The sequence below is a fragment of the Hyla sarda genome, chromosome 8, assembly GCF_029499605.1.
Source record: "Hyla sarda isolate aHylSar1 chromosome 8, aHylSar1.hap1, whole genome shotgun sequence".
NCBI lineage: Eukaryota > Metazoa > Chordata > Amphibia > Anura > Hylidae > Hyla > Hyla sarda.
In genome coordinates this window covers 114,363,805-114,381,739 of record NC_079196.1, presented here as the reverse complement: position 1 = coordinate 114,381,739, position 17,935 = coordinate 114,363,805, and the positions used below count along the sequence as shown (strand labels likewise).

The 17,935-nt window shown below is 43.4% G+C and overlaps 10 pseudogenes; all 10 read right to left on the bottom strand.

Annotated features, from left to right (window-relative positions):
* Positions 1-1,101: 1,101 nt before the first annotated feature.
* On the bottom strand, positions 1,102-1,365 carry LOC130286487 (U2 spliceosomal RNA; annotated as a pseudogene).
* Positions 1,366-2,851: 1,486 nt separating this feature from the next.
* Positions 2,852-3,116, bottom strand: LOC130287993 (U2 spliceosomal RNA; annotated as a pseudogene).
* Positions 3,117-4,599: 1,483 nt separating this feature from the next.
* LOC130286486 (U2 spliceosomal RNA) lies at positions 4,600-4,863 on the bottom strand (annotated as a pseudogene).
* Positions 4,864-6,345: 1,482 nt separating this feature from the next.
* On the bottom strand, positions 6,346-6,609 carry LOC130286485 (U2 spliceosomal RNA; annotated as a pseudogene).
* A 1,464-nt stretch (positions 6,610-8,073) lies between these two features.
* LOC130286484 (U2 spliceosomal RNA) lies at positions 8,074-8,337 on the bottom strand (annotated as a pseudogene).
* A 1,470-nt stretch (positions 8,338-9,807) lies between these two features.
* On the bottom strand, positions 9,808-10,070 carry LOC130288724 (U2 spliceosomal RNA; annotated as a pseudogene).
* A 1,476-nt stretch (positions 10,071-11,546) lies between these two features.
* On the bottom strand, positions 11,547-11,809 carry LOC130288712 (U2 spliceosomal RNA; annotated as a pseudogene).
* A 1,471-nt stretch (positions 11,810-13,280) lies between these two features.
* LOC130286483 (U2 spliceosomal RNA) lies at positions 13,281-13,544 on the bottom strand (annotated as a pseudogene).
* Positions 13,545-15,027: 1,483 nt separating this feature from the next.
* LOC130288731 (U2 spliceosomal RNA) lies at positions 15,028-15,291 on the bottom strand (annotated as a pseudogene).
* Positions 15,292-16,767: 1,476 nt separating this feature from the next.
* LOC130286482 (U2 spliceosomal RNA) lies at positions 16,768-17,031 on the bottom strand (annotated as a pseudogene).
* Between the last annotated feature and the right edge of the window lie 904 nt (positions 17,032-17,935).

The following is a 17,935-nucleotide window of genomic DNA, read 5'->3' as shown; positions in this document are numbered from 1 at the left end:
CATGGAATAACACCAACTGTAACGATAAACTGAAAATTAACAGTATAAACCTGCATCATTTTGGACTCTGGTATTTGCTGAATCCGGGTGACCTGACAATCGATGGTGGTGCCGCTGGTGATTCTGGCCTTCTTGGAATCTGTTGGACCTATGTGTTAGCTCACACATCACTTGGGTATCCATGGTAACTACCACAACATGGTCATCTGCAGTTTACATCTAGCCCGTGGCATTGAATGGCATTTTAAAAGTGCTAAGGGTCCTGGTGCAATAATCCTCCCATGAGGATCAGCCTCAACGGCTTTGTAGATTGCACTCATGTCAGCAACTCCATATACATTTTTTTTTCTTCATGCTTCTTTCTTCATCCTTTTTTCTTTCTGTCATTCAGACTTTCATTCATTCGATCTCTCTCACTCACTTGCTTTAACTCATTTGTTCTCACTCACTCACTCACTCAATCACTCACTCACTCATTCACTCTCACTCACTCTCACTCTCTCACTCACTCGCTCACTAAGTCAGTCTCTCTCTCTCTCTCTCTTTTTCTTTTTATATATATTTTTTTCCGTCTTCTTCTTCTTCTTCTTCTTCTTCTTCTTCTTCTTCAGACCCTGTCATAGCACTAATGCCTTTCCAATACCACCAGCAGATGGAGACACTCCATTGCAACATTGGTTGTGAGCAGCAGTTTCTAAAAACAAATGCCTCATGGCGGATTTCCCATCCATCAATGGATGGTAAATTTTGTTTTTATCATTCACTGACCACAGAAACCAATGCATGGTCAAGCAACAGCAATGACACACCCTTGTGTATAGGCATGAGACCCTCATGTCATTTAACAGGATTCAGCACCACCCACAAGACAGCTACCTGTCATGTCATGTCAAACCTGCACAGGTGTGCTAGATTATTATTATTTAGTTTTATTTTATTTTTTTACACCAATCAGTGTGCAAACATGGTCATTAAAACGCTAAATGAATAGACGTTCATAAACCAGTCAGTGCAACTCATCATTTTGGTCTCCAATTCTCAAACTCAAATTCTCACCCACGGAGGATTAAATGAGAATCTTTCTTGTTTAACACTGGAATGGGGTGGTGCACTGTTCACTACCCGAAGATACTGCCACATCGGGTCAATGCATAGGGCGACAGAAGCAAGCTTCCAAATCAGCTCCCTTTCTCAAAAATCCATTTAATTTATGGTCCCCAGATAGGGAACGTATGTATCAGTATGTGCTCACAAGTCACCCAAGTGCAAGTATTCACACAAAAAAAAACGTGCCTCAGGATGCGATCTGTCGCAAGATCCTTTCTTTTTTTACACTTGATCTAAGCCAAAAGGCCTAGAGGGGATAACCGGGAAAGGGGTGGACCCAACCATGTCCCCTTCATGAGCACTCACATTACTCATAGGAATGGAAGGAAGGCTGGCAGCCAACCAGCCTCCCATACACTTTCTGGGTGGGTGGCAGTCAGCCACCCATACATACATACAGCACAGGCTAAACCCACATCATCACTTAAAAAAAGGACAGGCGACCATTGCACTCTGATGGAGCATTTAGCAATGCAATCCATAGCCTGGCTTTTGCCTGAACCCCCATCACTCCTCCTCTTGCATATAAGACAATATTTCAGATCTGCATATGAAAACAACACGCCTACCTTTGTTGCACATAGCTGCCTGCCTGTCTCTAGTTACCCCACTGGCTGTAGCTGCGTCCCTTCCGACATGGAATAACACCAACTGTAACGATAAACTGAAAATTAACAGTATAAACCTGCATCATTTTGGACTCTGGTATTTGCTGAATCCGGGTGACCTGACAATCGATGGTGGTGCCGCTGGTGATTCTGGCCTTCTTGGAATCTGTTGGGCCTATGTGTTAGCTCACACATCACTTGGGTATCCATGGTAACTACCACAACATGGTCATCTGCAGTTTACATCTAGCCCGTGGCATTGAATGGCATTTTAAAAGTGCTAAGGGTCCTGGTGCAATAATCCTCCCATGAGGATCAGCCTCAACGGCTTTGTAGATTGCACTCATGTCAGCAACTCCATATACATTTTTTTTTCTTCATGCTTCTTTCTTCATCCTTTTTTCTTTCTGTCATTCAGACTTTCATTCATTCGATCTCTCTCACTCACTTGCTTTAACTCATTTGTTCTCACTCACTCACTCACTCACTCACTCAATCACTCACTCACTCATTCACTCTCACTCACTCTCACTCTCTCACTCACTCGCTCACTAAGTCAGTCTCTCTCTCTCTCTCTCTTTTTCTTTTTATATATATTTTTTTCCGTCTTCTTCTTCTTCTTCTTCTTCTTCTTCTTCTTCTTCAGACCCTGTCATAGCACTAATGCCTTTCCAATACCACCAGCAGATGGAGACACTCCATTGCAACATTGGTTGTGAGCAGCAGTTTCTAAAAACAAATGCCTCATGGCGGATTTCCCATCCATCAATGGATGGTAAATTTTGTTTTTATCATTCACTGACCACAGAAACCAATGCATGGTCAAGCAACAGCAATGACACACCCTTGTGTATAGGCATGAGACCCTCATGTCATTTAACAGGATTCAGCACCACCCACAAGACAGCTACCTGTCATGTCATGTCAAACCTGCACAGGTGTGCTAGATTATTATTATTTAGTTTTATTTTATTTTTTTACACCAATCAGTGTGCAAACATGGTCATTAAAACGCTAAATGAATAGACGTTCATAAACCAGTCAGTGCAACTCATCATTTTGGTCTCCAATTCTCAAACTCAAATTCTCACCCACGGAGGATTAAATGAGAATCTTTCTTGTTTAACACTGGAATGGGGTGGTGCACTGTTCACTACCCGAAGATACTGCCACATCGGGTCAATGCATAGGGCGACAGAAGCAAGCTTCCAAATCAGCTCCCTTTCTCAAAAATCCATTTAATTTATGGTCCCCAGATAGGGAACGTATGTATCAGTATGTGCTCACAAGTCACCCAAGTGCAAGTATTCACACAAAAAAAAAACGTGCCTCAGGATGCGATCTGTCGCAAGATCCTTTCTTTTTTTACACTTGATCTAAGCCAAAAGGCCTAGAGGGGATAACCGGGAAAGGGGTGGACCCAACCATGTCCCCTTCATGAGCACTCACATTACTCATAGGAATGGAAGGAAGGCTGGCAGCCAACCAGCCTCCCATACACTTTCTGGGTGGGTGGCAGTCAGCCACCCATACATACATACAGCACAGGCTAAACCCACATCATCACTTAAAAAAAGGACAGGCGACCATTGCACTCTGATGGAGCATTTAGCAATGCAATCCATAGCCTGGCTTTTGCCTGAACCCCCATCACTCCTCCTCTTGCATATAAGACAATATTTCAGATCTGCATATGAAAACAACACGCCTACCTTTGTTGCACATAGCTGCCTGCCTGTCTCTAGTTACCCCACTGGCTGTAGCTGCGTCCCTTCCGACATGGAATAACACCAACTGTAACGATAAACTGAAAATTAACAGTATAAACCTGCATCATTTTGGACTCTGGTATTTGCTGAATCCGGGTGACCTGACAATCGATGGTGGTGCCGCTGGTGATTCTGGCCTTCTTGGAATCTGTTGGGCCTATGTGTTAGCTCACACATCACTTGGGTATCCATGGTAACTACCACAACATGGTCATCTGCAGTTTACATCTAGCCCGTGGCATTGAATGGCATTTTAAAAGTGCTAAGGGTCCTGGTGCAATAATCCTCCCATGAGGATCAGCCTCAACGGCTTTGTAGATTGCACTCATGTCAGCAACTCCATATACATTTTTTTTTCTTCATGCTTCTTTCTTCATCCTTTTTTCTTTCTGTCATTCAGACTTTCATTCATTCGATCTCTCTCACTCACTTGCTTTAACTCATTTGTTCTCACTCACTCACTCACTCACTCACTCAATCACTCACTCACTCATTCACTCTCACTCACTCTCACTCTCTCACTCACTCGCTCACTAAGTCAGTCTCTCTCTCTCTCTCTCTTTTTCTTTTTATATATATTTTTTTCCGTCTTCTTCTTCTTCTTCTTCTTCTTCTTCTTCTTCAGACCCTGTCATAGCACTAATGCCTTTCCAATACCACCAGCAGATGGAGACACTCCATTGCAACATTGGTTGTGAGCAGCAGTTTCTAAAAACAAATGCCTCATGGCGGATTTCCCATCCATCAATGGATGGTAAATTTTGTTTTTATCATTCACTGACCACAGAAACCAATGCATGGTCAAGCAACAGCAATGACACACCCTTGTGTATAGGCATGAGACCCTCATGTCATTTAACAGGATTCAGCACCACCCACAAGACAGCTACCTGTCATGTCATGTCAAACCTGCACAGGTGTGCTAGATTATTATTATTTAGTTTTATTTTATTTTTTTACACCAATCAGTGTGCAAACATGGTCATTAAAACGCTAAATGAATAGACGTTCATAAACCAGTCAGTGCAACTCATCATTTTGGTCTCCAATTCTCAAACTCAAATTCTCACCCACGGAGGATTAAATGAGAATCTTTCTTGTTTAACACTGGAATGGGGTGGTGCACTGTTCACTACCCGAAGATACTGCCACATCGGGTCAATGCATAGGGCGACAGAAGCAAGCTTCCAAATCAGCTCCCTTTCTCAAAAATCCATTTAATTTATGGTCCCCAGATAGGGAACGTATGTATCAGTATGTGCTCACAAGTCACCCAAGTGCAAGTATTCACACAAAAAAAAACGTGCCTCAGGATGCGATCTGTCGCAAGATCCTTTCTTTTTTTACACTTGATCTAAGCCAAAAGGCCTAGAGGGGATAACCGGGAAAGGGGTGGACCCAACCATGTCCCCTTCATGAGCACTCACATTACTCATAGGAATGGAAGGAAGGCTGGCAGCCAACCAGCCTCCCATACACTTTCTGGGTGGGTGGCAGTCAGCCACCCATACATACATACAGCACAGGCTAAACCCACATCATCACTTAAAAAAAGGACAGGCGACCATTGCACTCTGATGGAGCATTTAGCAATGCAATCCATAGCCTGGCTTTTGCCTGAACCCCCATCACTCCTCCTCTTGCATATAAGACAATATTTCAGATCTGCATATGAAAACAACACGCCTACCTTTGTTGCACATAGCTGCCTGCCTGTCTCTAGTTACCCCACTGGCTGTAGCTGCGTCCCTTCCGACATGGAATAACACCAACTGTAACGATAAACTGAAAATTAACAGTATAAACCTGCATCATTTTGGACTCTGGTATTTGCTGAATCCGGGTGACCTGACAATCGATGGTGGTGCCGCTGGTGATTCTGGCCTTCTTGGAATCTGTTGGGCCTATGTGTTAGCTCACACATCACTTGGGTATCCATGGTAACTACCACAACATGGTCATCTGCAGTTTACATCTAGCCCGTGGCATTGAATGGCATTTTAAAAGTGCTAAGGGTCCTGGTGCAATAATCCTCCCATGAGGATCAGCCTCAACGGCTTTGTAGATTGCACTCATGTCAGCAACTCCATATACATTTTTTTTTCTTCATGCTTCTTTCTTCATCCTTTTTTCTTTCTGTCATTCAGACTTTCATTCATTCGATCTCTCTCACTCACTTGCTTTAACTCATTTGTTCTCACTCACTCACTCACTCACTCAATCACTCACTCACTCATTCACTCTCACTCACTCTCACTCTCTCACTCACTCGCTCACTAAGTCAGTCTCTCTCTCTCTCTCTCTTTTTCTTTTTATATATATTTTTTTCCGTCTTCTTCTTCTTCTTCTTCTTCTTCTTCTTCTTCTTCAGACCCTGTCATAGCACTAATGCCTTTCCAATACCACCAGCAGATGGAGACACTCCATTGCAACATTGGTTGTGAGCAGCAGTTTCTAAAAACAAATGCCTCATGGCGGATTTCCCATCCATCAATGGATGGTAAATTTTGTTTTTATCATTCACTGACCACAGAAACCAATGCATGGTCAAGCAACAGCAATGACACACCCTTGTGTATAGGCATGAGACCCTCATGTCATTTAACAGGATTCAGCACCACCCACAAGACAGCTACCTGTCATGTCATGTCAAACCTGCACAGGTGTGCTAGATTATTATTATTTAGTTTTATTTTATTTTTTTACACCAATCAGTGTGCAAACATGGTCATTAAAACGCTAAATGAATAGACGTTCATAAACCAGTCAGTGCAACTCATCATTTTGGTCTCCAATTCTCAAACTCAAATTCTCACCCACGGAGGATTAAATGAGAATCTTTCTTGTTTAACACTGGAATGGGGTGGTGCACTGTTCACTACCCGAAGATACTGCCACATCGGGTCAATGCATAGGGCGACAGAAGCAAGCTTCCAAATCAGCTCCCTTTCTCAAAAATCCATTTAATTTATGGTCCCCAGATAGGGAACGTATGTATCAGTATGTGCTCACAAGTCACCCAAGTGCAAGTATTCACACAAAAAAAAACGTGCCTCAGGATGCGATCTGTCGCAAGATCCTTTCTTTTTTTACACTTGATCTAAGCCAAAAGGCCTAGAGGGGATAACCGGGAAAGGGGTGGACCCAACCATGTCCCCTTCATGAGCACTCACATTACTCATAGGAATGGAAGGAAGGCTGGCAGCCAACCAGCCTCCCATACACTTTCTGGGTGGGTGGCAGTCAGCCACCCATACATACATACAGCACAGGCTAAACCCACATCATCACTTAAAAAAAGGACAGGCGACCATTGCACTCTGATGGAGCATTTAGCAATGCAATCCATAGCCTGGCTTTTGCCTGAACCCCCATCACTCCTCCTCTTGCATATAAGACAATATTTCAGATCTGCATATGAAAACAACACGCCTACCTTTGTTGCACATAGCTGCCTGCCTGTCTCTAGTTACCCCACTGGCTGTAGCTGCGTCCCTTCCGACATGGAATAACACCAACTGTAACGATAAACTGAAAATTAACAGTATAAACCTGCATCATTTTGGACTCTGGTATTTGCTGAATCCGGGTGACCTGACAATCGATGGTGGTGCCGCTGGTGATTCTGGCCTTCTTGGAATCTGTTGGGCCTATGTGTTAGCTCACACATCACTTGGGTATCCATGGTAACTACCACAACATGGTCATCTGCAGTTTACATCTAGCCCGTGGCATTGAATGGCATTTTAAAAGTGCTAAGGGTCCTGGTGCAATAATCCTCCCATGAGGATCAGCCTCAACGGCTTTGTAGATTGCACTCATGTCAGCAACTCCATATACATTTTTTTTTCTTCATGCTTCTTTCTTCATCCTTTTTTCTTTCTGTCATTCAGACTTTCATTCATTCGATCTCTCTCACTCACTTGCTTTAACTCATTTGTTCTCACTCACTCACTCACTCACTCAATCACTCACTCACTCATTCACTCTCACTCACTCTCACTCTCTCACTCACTCGCTCACTAAGTCAGTCTCTCTCTCTCTCTCTCTTTTTCTTTTTATATATATTTTTTTCCGTCTTCTTCTTCTTCTTCTTCAGACCCTGTCATAGCACTAATGCCTTTCCAATACCACCAGCAGATGGAGACACTCCATTGCAACATTGGTTGTGAGCAGCAGTTTCTAAAAACAAATGCCTCATGGCGGATTTCCCATCCATCAATGGATGGTAAATTTTGTTTTTATCATTCACTGACCACAGAAACCAATGCATGGTCAAGCAACAGCAATGACACACCCTTGTGTATAGGCATGAGACCCTCATGTCATTTAACAGGATTCAGCACCACCCACAAGACAGCTACCTGTCATGTCATGTCAAACCTGCACAGGTGTGCTAGATTATTATTATTTAGTTTTATTTTATTTTTTTACACCAATCAGTGTGCAAACATGGTCATTAAAACGCTAAATGAATAGACGTTCATAAACCAGTCAGTGCAACTCATCATTTTGGTCTCCAATTCTCAAACTCAAATTCTCACCCACGGAGGATTAAATGAGAATCTTTCTTGTTTAACACTGGAATGGGGTGGTGCACTGTTCACTACCCGAAGATACTGCCACATCGGGTCAATGCATAGGGCGACAGAAGCAAGCTTCCAAATCAGCTCCCTTTCTCAAAAATCCATTTAATTTATGGTCCCCAGATAGGGAACGTATGTATCAGTATGTGCTCACAAGTCACCCAAGTGCAAGTATTCACACAAAAAAAAACGTGCCTCAGGATGCGATCTGTCGCAAGATCCTTTCTTTTTTTACACTTGATCTAAGCCAAAAGGCCTAGAGGGGATAACCGGGAAAGGGGTGGACCCAACCATGTCCCCTTCATGAGCACTCACATTACTCATAGGAATGGAAGGAAGGCTGGCAGCCAACCAGCCTCCCATACACTTTCTGGGTGGGTGGCAGTCAGCCACCCATACATACATACAGCACAGGCTAAACCCACATCATCACTTAAAAAAAGGACAGGCGACCATTGCACTCTGATGGAGCATTTAGCAATGCAATCCATAGCCTGGCTTTTGCCTGAACCCCCATCACTCCTCCTCTTGCATATAAGACAATATTTCAGATCTGCATATGAAAACAACACGCCTACCTTTGTTGCACATAGCTGCCTGCCTGTCTCTAGTTACCCCACTGGCTGTAGCTGCGTCCCTTCCGACATGGAATAACACCAACTGTAACGATAAACTGAAAATTAACAGTATAAACCTGCATCATTTTGGACTCTGGTATTTGCTGAATCCGGGTGACCTGACAATCGATGGTGGTGCCGCTGGTGATTCTGGCCTTCTTGGAATCTGTTGGGCCTATGTGTTAGCTCACACATCACTTGGGTATCCATGGTAACTACCACAACATGGTCATCTGCAGTTTACATCTAGCCCGTGGCATTGAATGGCATTTTAAAAGTGCTAAGGGTCCTGGTGCAATAATCCTCCCATGAGGATCAGCCTCAACGGCTTTGTAGATTGCACTCATGTCAGCAACTCCATATACATTTTTTTTTCTTCATGCTTCTTTCTTCATCCTTTTTTCTTTCTGTCATTCAGACTTTCATTCATTCGATCTCTCTCACTCACTTGCTTTAACTCATTTGTTCTCACTCACTCACTCACTCACTCAATCACTCACTCACTCATTCACTCTCACTCACTCTCACTCTCTCACTCACTCGCTCACTAAGTCAGTCTCTCTCTCTCTCTCTCTTTTTCTTTTTATATATATTTTTTTCCGTCTTCTTCTTCTTCTTCTTCTTCTTCAGACCCTGTCATAGCACTAATGCCTTTCCAATACCACCAGCAGATGGAGACACTCCATTGCAACATTGGTTGTGAGCAGCAGTTTCTAAAAACAAATGCCTCATGGCGGATTTCCCATCCATCAATGGATGGTAAATTTTGTTTTTATCATTCACTGACCACAGAAACCAATGCATGGTCAAGCAACAGCAATGACACACCCTTGTGTATAGGCATGAGACCCTCATGTCATTTAACAGGATTCAGCACCACCCACAAGACAGCTACCTGTCATGTCATGTCAAACCTGCACAGGTGTGCTAGATTATTATTATTTAGTTTTATTTTATTTTTTTACACCAATCAGTGTGCAAACATGGTCATTAAAACGCTAAATGAATAGACGTTCATAAACCAGTCAGTGCAACTCATCATTTTGGTCTCCAATTCTCAAACTCAAATTCTCACCCACGGAGGATTAAATGAGAATCTTTCTTGTTTAACACTGGAATGGGGTGGTGCACTGTTCACTACCCGAAGATACTGCCACATCGGGTCAATGCATAGGGCGACAGAAGCAAGCTTCCAAATCAGCTCCCTTTCTCAAAAATCCATTTAATTTATGGTCCCCAGATAGGGAACGTATGTATCAGTATGTGCTCACAAGTCACCCAAGTGCAAGTATTCACACAAAAAAAACGTGCCTCAGGATGCGATCTGTCGCAAGATCCTTTCTTTTTTTACACTTGATCTAAGCCAAAAGGCCTAGAGGGGATAACCGGGAAAGGGGTGGACCCAACCATGTCCCCTTCATGAGCACTCACATTACTCATAGGAATGGAAGGAAGGCTGGCAGCCAACCAGCCTCCCATACACTTTCTGGGTGGGTGGCAGTCAGCCACCCATACATACATACAGCACAGGCTAAACCCACATCATCACTTAAAAAAAGGACAGGCGACCATTGCACTCTGATGGAGCATTTAGCAATGCAATCCATAGCCTGGCTTTTGCCTGAACCCCCATCACTCCTCCTCTTGCATATAAGACAATATTTCAGATCTGCATATGAAAACAACACGCCTACCTTTGTTGCACATAGCTGCCTGCCTGTCTCTAGTTACCCCACTGGCTGTAGCTGCGTCCCTTCCGACATGGAATAACACCAACTGTAACGATAAACTGAAAATTAACAGTATAAACCTGCATCATTTTGGACTCTGGTATTTGCTGAATCCGGGTGACCTGACAATCGATGGTGGTGCCGCTGGTGATTCTGGCCTTCTTGGAATCTGTTGGGCCTATGTGTTAGCTCACACATCACTTGGGTATCCATGGTAACTACCACAACATGGTCATCTGCAGTTTACATCTAGCCCGTGGCATTGAATGGCATTTTAAAAGTGCTAAGGGTCCTGGTGCAATAATCCTCCCATGAGGATCAGCCTCAACGGCTTTGTAGATTGCACTCATGTCAGCAACTCCATATACATTTTTTTTTCTTCATGCTTCTTTCTTCATCCTTTTTTCTTTCTGTCATTCAGACTTTCATTCATTCGATCTCTCTCACTCACTTGCTTTAACTCATTTGTTCTCACTCACTCACTCACTCACTCAATCACTCACTCACTCATTCACTCTCACTCACTCTCACTCTCTCACTCACTCGCTCACTAAGTCAGTCTCTCTCTCTCTCTCTCTTTTTCTTTTTATATATATTTTTTTCCGTCTTCTTCTTCTTCTTCTTCTTCTTCTTCTTCAGACCCTGTCATAGCACTAATGCCTTTCCAATACCACCAGCAGATGGAGACACTCCATTGCAACATTGGTTGTGAGCAGCAGTTTCTAAAAACAAATGCCTCATGGCGGATTTCCCATCCATCAATGGATGGTAAATTTTGTTTTTATCATTCACTGACCACAGAAACCAATGCATGGTCAAGCAACAGCAATGACACACCCTTGTGTATAGGCATGAGACCCTCATGTCATTTAACAGGATTCAGCACCACCCACAAGACAGCTACCTGTCATGTCATGTCAAACCTGCACAGGTGTGCTAGATTATTATTATTTAGTTTTATTTTATTTTTTTACACCAATCAGTGTGCAAACATGGTCATTAAAACGCTAAATGAATAGACGTTCATAAACCAGTCAGTGCAACTCATCATTTTGGTCTCCAATTCTCAAACTCAAATTCTCACCCACGGAGGATTAAATGAGAATCTTTCTTGTTTAACACTGGAATGGGGTGGTGCACTGTTCACTACCCGAAGATACTGCCACATCGGGTCAATGCATAGGGCGACAGAAGCAAGCTTCCAAATCAGCTCCCTTTCTCAAAAATCCATTTAATTTATGGTCCCCAGATAGGGAACGTATGTATCAGTATGTGCTCACAAGTCACCCAAGTGCAAGTATTCACACAAAAAAAACGTGCCTCAGGATGCGATCTGTCGCAAGATCCTTTCTTTTTTTACACTTGATCTAAGCCAAAAGGCCTAGAGGGGATCACCGGGAAAGGGGTGGACCCAACCATGTCCCCTTCATGAGCACTCACATTACTCATAGGAATGGAAGGAAGGCTGGCAGCCAACCAGCCTCCCATACACTTTCTGGGTGGGTGGCAGTCAGCCACCCATACATACATACAGCACAGGCTAAACCCACATCATCACTTAAAAAAAGGACAGGCGACCATTGCACTCTGATGGAGCATTTAGCAATGCAATCCATAGCCTGGCTTTTGCCTGAACCCCCATCACTCCTCCTCTTGCATATAAGACAATATTTCAGATCTGCATATGAAAACAACACGCCTACCTTTGTTGCACATAGCTGCCTGCCTGTCTCTAGTTACCCCACTGGCTGTAGCTGCGTCCCTTCCGACATGGAATAACACCAACTGTAACGATAAACTGAAAATTAACAGTATAAACCTGCATCATTTTGGACTCTGGTATTTGCTGAATCCGGGTGACCTGACAATCGATGGTGGTGCCGCTGGTGATTCTGGCCTTCTTGGAATCTGTTGGGCCTATGTGTTAGCTCACACATCACTTGGGTATCCATGGTAACTACCACAACATGGTCATCTGCAGTTTACATCTAGCCCGTGGCATTGAATGGCATTTTAAAAGTGCTAAGGGTCCTGGTGCAATAATCCTCCCATGAGGATCAGCCTCAACGGCTTTGTAGATTGCACTCATGTCAGCAACTCCATATACATTTTTTTTTCTTCATGCTTCTTTCTTCATCCTTTTTTCTTTCTGTCATTCAGACTTTCATTCATTCGATCTCTCTCACTCACTTGCTTTAACTCATTTGTTCTCACTCACTCACTCACTCACTCACTCAATCACTCACTCACTCATTCACTCTCACTCACTCTCACTCTCTCACTCACTCGCTCACTAAGTCAGTCTCTCTCTCTCTCTCTCTTTTTCTTTTTATATATATTTTTTTCCGTCTTCTTCTTCTTCTTCTTCTTCAGACCCTGTCATAGCACTAATGCCTTTCCAATACCACCAGCAGATGGAGACACTCCATTGCAACATTGGTTGTGAGCAGCAGTTTCTAAAAACAAATGCCTCATGGCGGATTTCCCATCCATCAATGGATGGTAAATTTTGTTTTTATCATTCACTGACCACAGAAACCAATGCATGGTCAAGCAACAGCAATGACACACCCTTGTGTATAGGCATGAGACCCTCATGTCATTTAACAGGATTCAGCACCACCCACAAGACAGCTACCTGTCATGTCATGTCAAACCTACACAGGTGTGCTAGATTATTATTATTTAGTTTTATTTTATTTTTTTACACCAATCAGTGTGCAAACATGGTCATTAAAACGCTAAATGAATAGACGTTCATAAACCAGTCAGTGCAACTCATCATTTTGGTCTCCAATTCTCAAACTCAAATTCTCACCCACGGAGGATTAAATGAGAATCTTTCTTGTTTAACACTGGAATGGGGTGGTGCACTGTTCACTACCCGAAGATACTGCCACATCGGGTCAATGCATAGGGCGACAGAAGCAAGCTTCCAAATCAGCTCCCTTTCTCAAAAATCCATTTAATTTATGGTCCCCAGATAGGGAACGTATGTATCAGTATGTGCTCACAAGTCACCCAAGTGCAAGTATTCACACAAAAAAAAACGTGCCTCAGGATGCGATCTGTCGCAAGATCCTTTCTTTTTTTACACTTGATCTAAGCCAAAAGGCCTAGAGGGGATAACCGGGAAAGGGGTGGACCCAACCATGTCCCCTTCATGAGCACTCACATTACTCATAGGAATGGAAGGAAGGCTGGCAGCCAACCAGCCTCCCATACACTTTCTGGGTGGGTGGCAGTCAGCCACCCATACATACATACAGCACAGGCTAAACCCACATCATCACTTAAAAAAAGGACAGGCGACCATTGCACTCTGATGGAGCATTTAGCAATGCAATCCATAGCCTGGCTTTTGCCTGAACCCCCATCACTCCTCCTCTTGCATATAAGACAATATTTCAGATCTGCATATGAAAACAACACGCCTACCTTTGTTGCACATAGCTGCCTGCCTGTCTCTAGTTACCCCACTGGCTGTAGCTGCGTCCCTTCCGACATGGAATAACACCAACTGTAACGATAAACTGAAAATTAACAGTATAAACCTGCATCATTTTGGACTCTGGTATTTGCTGAATCCGGGTGACCTGACAATCGATGGTGGTGCCGCTGGTGATTCTGGCCTTCTTGTAATCTGTTGGGCCTATGTGTTAGCTCACACATCACTTGGGTATCCATGGTAACTACCACAACATGGTCATCTGCAGTTTACATCTAGCCCGTGGCATTGAATGGCATTTTAAAAGTGCTAAGGGTCCTGGTGCAATAATCCTCCCATGAGGATCAGCCTCAACGGCTTTGTAGATTGCACTCATGTCAGCAACTCCATATACATTTTTTTTTCTTCATGCTTCTTTCTTCATCCTTTTTTCTTTCTGTCATTCAGACTTTCATTCATTCGATCTCTCTCACTCACTTGCTTTAACTCATTTGTTCTCACTCACTCACTCACTCACTCACTCAATCACTCACTCACTCATTCACTCTCACTCACTCTCACTCTCTCACTCACTCGCTCACTAAGTCAGTCTCTCTCTCTCTCTCTCTTTTTCTTTTTATATATATTTTTTTCCGTCTTCTTCTTCTTCTTCTTCTTCTTCTTCTTCTTCAGACCCTGTCATAGCACTAATGCCTTTCCAATACCACCAGCAGATGGAGACACTCCATTGCAACATTGGTTGTGAGCAGCAGTTTCTAAAAACAAATGCCTCATGGCGGATTTCCCATCCATCAATGGATGGTAAATTTTGTTTTTATCATTCACTGACCACAGAAACCAATGCATGGTCAAGCAACAGCAATGACACACCCTTGTGTATAGGCATGAGACCCTCATGTCATTTAACAGGATTCAGCACCACCCACAAGACAGCTACCTGTCATGTCATGTCAAACCTGCACAGGTGTGCTAGATTATTATTATTTAGTTTTATTTTATTTTTTTACACCAATCAGTGTGCAAACATGGTCATTAAAACGCTAAATGAATAGACGTTCATAAACCAGTCAGTGCAACTCATCATTTTGGTCTCCAATTCTCAAACTCAAATTCTCACCCACGGAGGATTAAATGAGAATCTTTCTTGTTTAACACTGGAATGGGGTGGTGCACTGTTCACTACCCGAAGATACTGCCACATCGGGTCAATGCATAGGGCGACAGAAGCAAGCTTCCAAACCAGCTCCCTTTCTCAAAAATCCATTTAATTTATGGTCCCCAGATAGGGAACGTATGTATCAGTATGTGCTCACAAGTCACCCAAGTGCAAGTATTCACACAAAAAAAAACGTGCCTCAGGATGCGATCTGTCGCAAGATCCTTTCTTTTTTTACACTTGATCTAAGCCAAAAGGCCTAGAGGGGATAACCGGGAAAGGGGTGGACCCAACCATGTCCCCTTCATGAGCACTCACATTACTCATAGGAATGGAAGGAAGGCTGGCAGCCAACCAGCCTCCCATACACTTTCTGGGTGGGTGGCAGTCAGCCACCCATACATACATACAGCACAGGCTAAACCCACATCATCACTTAAAAAAAGGACAGGCGACCATTGCACTCTGATGGAGCATTTAGCAATGCAATCCATAGCCTGGCTTTTGCCTGAACCCCCATCACTCCTCCTCTTGCATATAAGACAATATTTCAGATCTGCATATGAAAACAACACGCCTACCTTTGTTGCACATAGCTGCCTGCCTGTCTCTAGTTACCCCACTGGCTGTAGCTGCGTCCCTTCCGACATGGAATAACACCAACTGTAACGATAAACTGAAAATTAACAGTATAAACCTGCATCATTTTGGACTCTGGTATTTGCTGAATCCGGGTGACCTGACAATCGATGGTGGTGCCGCTGGTGATTCTGGCCTTCTTGGAATCTGTTGGGCCTATGTGTTAGCTCACACATCACTTGGGTATCCATGGTAACTACCACAACATGGTCATCTGCAGTTTACATCTAGCCCGTGGCATTGAATGGCATTTTAAAAGTGCTAAGGGTCCTGGTGCAATAATCCTCCCATGAGGATCAGCCTCAACGGCTTTGTAGATTGCACTCATGTCAGCAACTCCATATACATTTTTTTTTCTTCATGCTTCTTTCTTCATCCTTTTTTCTTTCTGTCATTCAGACTTTCATTCATTCGATCTCTCTCACTCACTTGCTTTAACTCATTTGTTCTCACTCACTCACTCACTCACTCAATCACTCACTCACTCATTCACTCTCACTCACTCTCACTCTCTCACTCACTCGCTCACTAAGTCAGTCTCTCTCTCTCTCTCTCTTTTTCTTTTTATATATATTTTTTTCCGTCTTCTTCTTCTTCTTCTTCTTCTTCTTCTTCAGACCCTGTCATAGCACTAATGCCTTTCCAATACCACCAGCAGATGGAGACACTCCATTGCAACATTGGTTGTGAGCAGCAGTTTCTAAAAACAAATGCCTCATGGCGGATTTCCCATCCATCAATGGATGGTAAATTTTGTTTTTATCATTCACTGACCACAGAAACCAATGCATGGTCAAGCAACAGCAATGACACACCCTTGTGTATAGGCATGAGACCCTCATGTCATTTAACAGGATTCAGCACCACCCACAAGACAGCTACCTGTCATGTCATGTCAAACCTGCACAGGTGTGCTAGATTATTATTATTTAGTTTTATTTTATTTTTTTACACCAATCAGTGTGCAAACATGGTCATTAAAACGCTAAATGAATAGACGTTCATAAACCAGTCAGTGCAACTCATCATTTTGGTCTCCAATTCTCAAACTCAAATTCTCACCCACGGAGGATTAAATGAGAATCTTTCTTGTTTAACACTGGAATGGGGTGGTGCACTGTTCACTACCCGAAGATACTGCCACATCGGGTCAATGCATAGGGCGACAGAAGCAAGCTTCCAAATCAGCTCCCTTTCTCAAAAATCCATTTAATTTATGGTCCCCAGATAGGGAACGTATGTATCAGTATGTGCTCACAAGTCACCCAAGTGCAAGTATTCACACAAAAAAAAACGTGCCTCAGGATGCGATCTGTCGCAAGATCCTTTCTTTTTTTACACTTGATCTAAGCCAAAAGGCCTAGAGGGGATAACCGGGAAAGGGGTGGGCCCAACCATGTCCCCTTCATGAGCACTCACATTACTCATAGGAATGGAAGGAAGGCTGGCAGCCAACCAGCCTCCCATACACTTTCTGGGTGGGTGGCAGTCAGCCACCCATACATACATACAGCACAGGCTAAACCCACATCATCACTTAAAAAAAGGACAGGCGACCATTGCACTCTGATGGAGCATTTAGCAATGCAATCCATAGCCTGGCTTTTGCCTGAACCCCCATCACTCCTCCTCTTGCATATAAGACAATATTTCAGATCTGCATATGAAAACAACACGCCTACCTTTGTTGCACATAGCTGCCTGCCTGTCTCTAGTTACCCCACTGGCTGTAGCTGCGTCCCTTCCGACATGGAATAACACCAACTGTAACGATAAACTGAAAATTAACAGTATAAACCTGCATCATTTTGGACTCTGGTATTTGCTGAATCCGGGTGACCTGACAATCGATGGTGGTGCCGCTGGTGATTCTGGCCTTCTTGGAATCTGTTGGGCCTATGTGTTAGCTCACACATCACTTGGGTATCCATGGTAACTACCACAACATGGTCATCTGCAGTTTACATCTAGCCCGTGGCATTGAATGGCATTTTAAAAGTGCTAAGGGTCCTGGTGCAATAATCCTCCCATGAGGATCAGCCTCAACGGCTTTGTAGATTGCACTCATGTCAGCAACTCCATATACATTTTTTTTTCTTCATGCTTCTTTCTTCATCCTTTTTTCTTTCTGTCATTCAGACTTTCATTCATTCGATCTCTCTCACTCACTTGCTTTAACTCATTTGTTCTCACTCACTCACTCACTCACTCAATCACTCACTCATTCACTCTCACTCACTCTCACTCTCTCACTCACTCGCTCACTAAGTCAGTC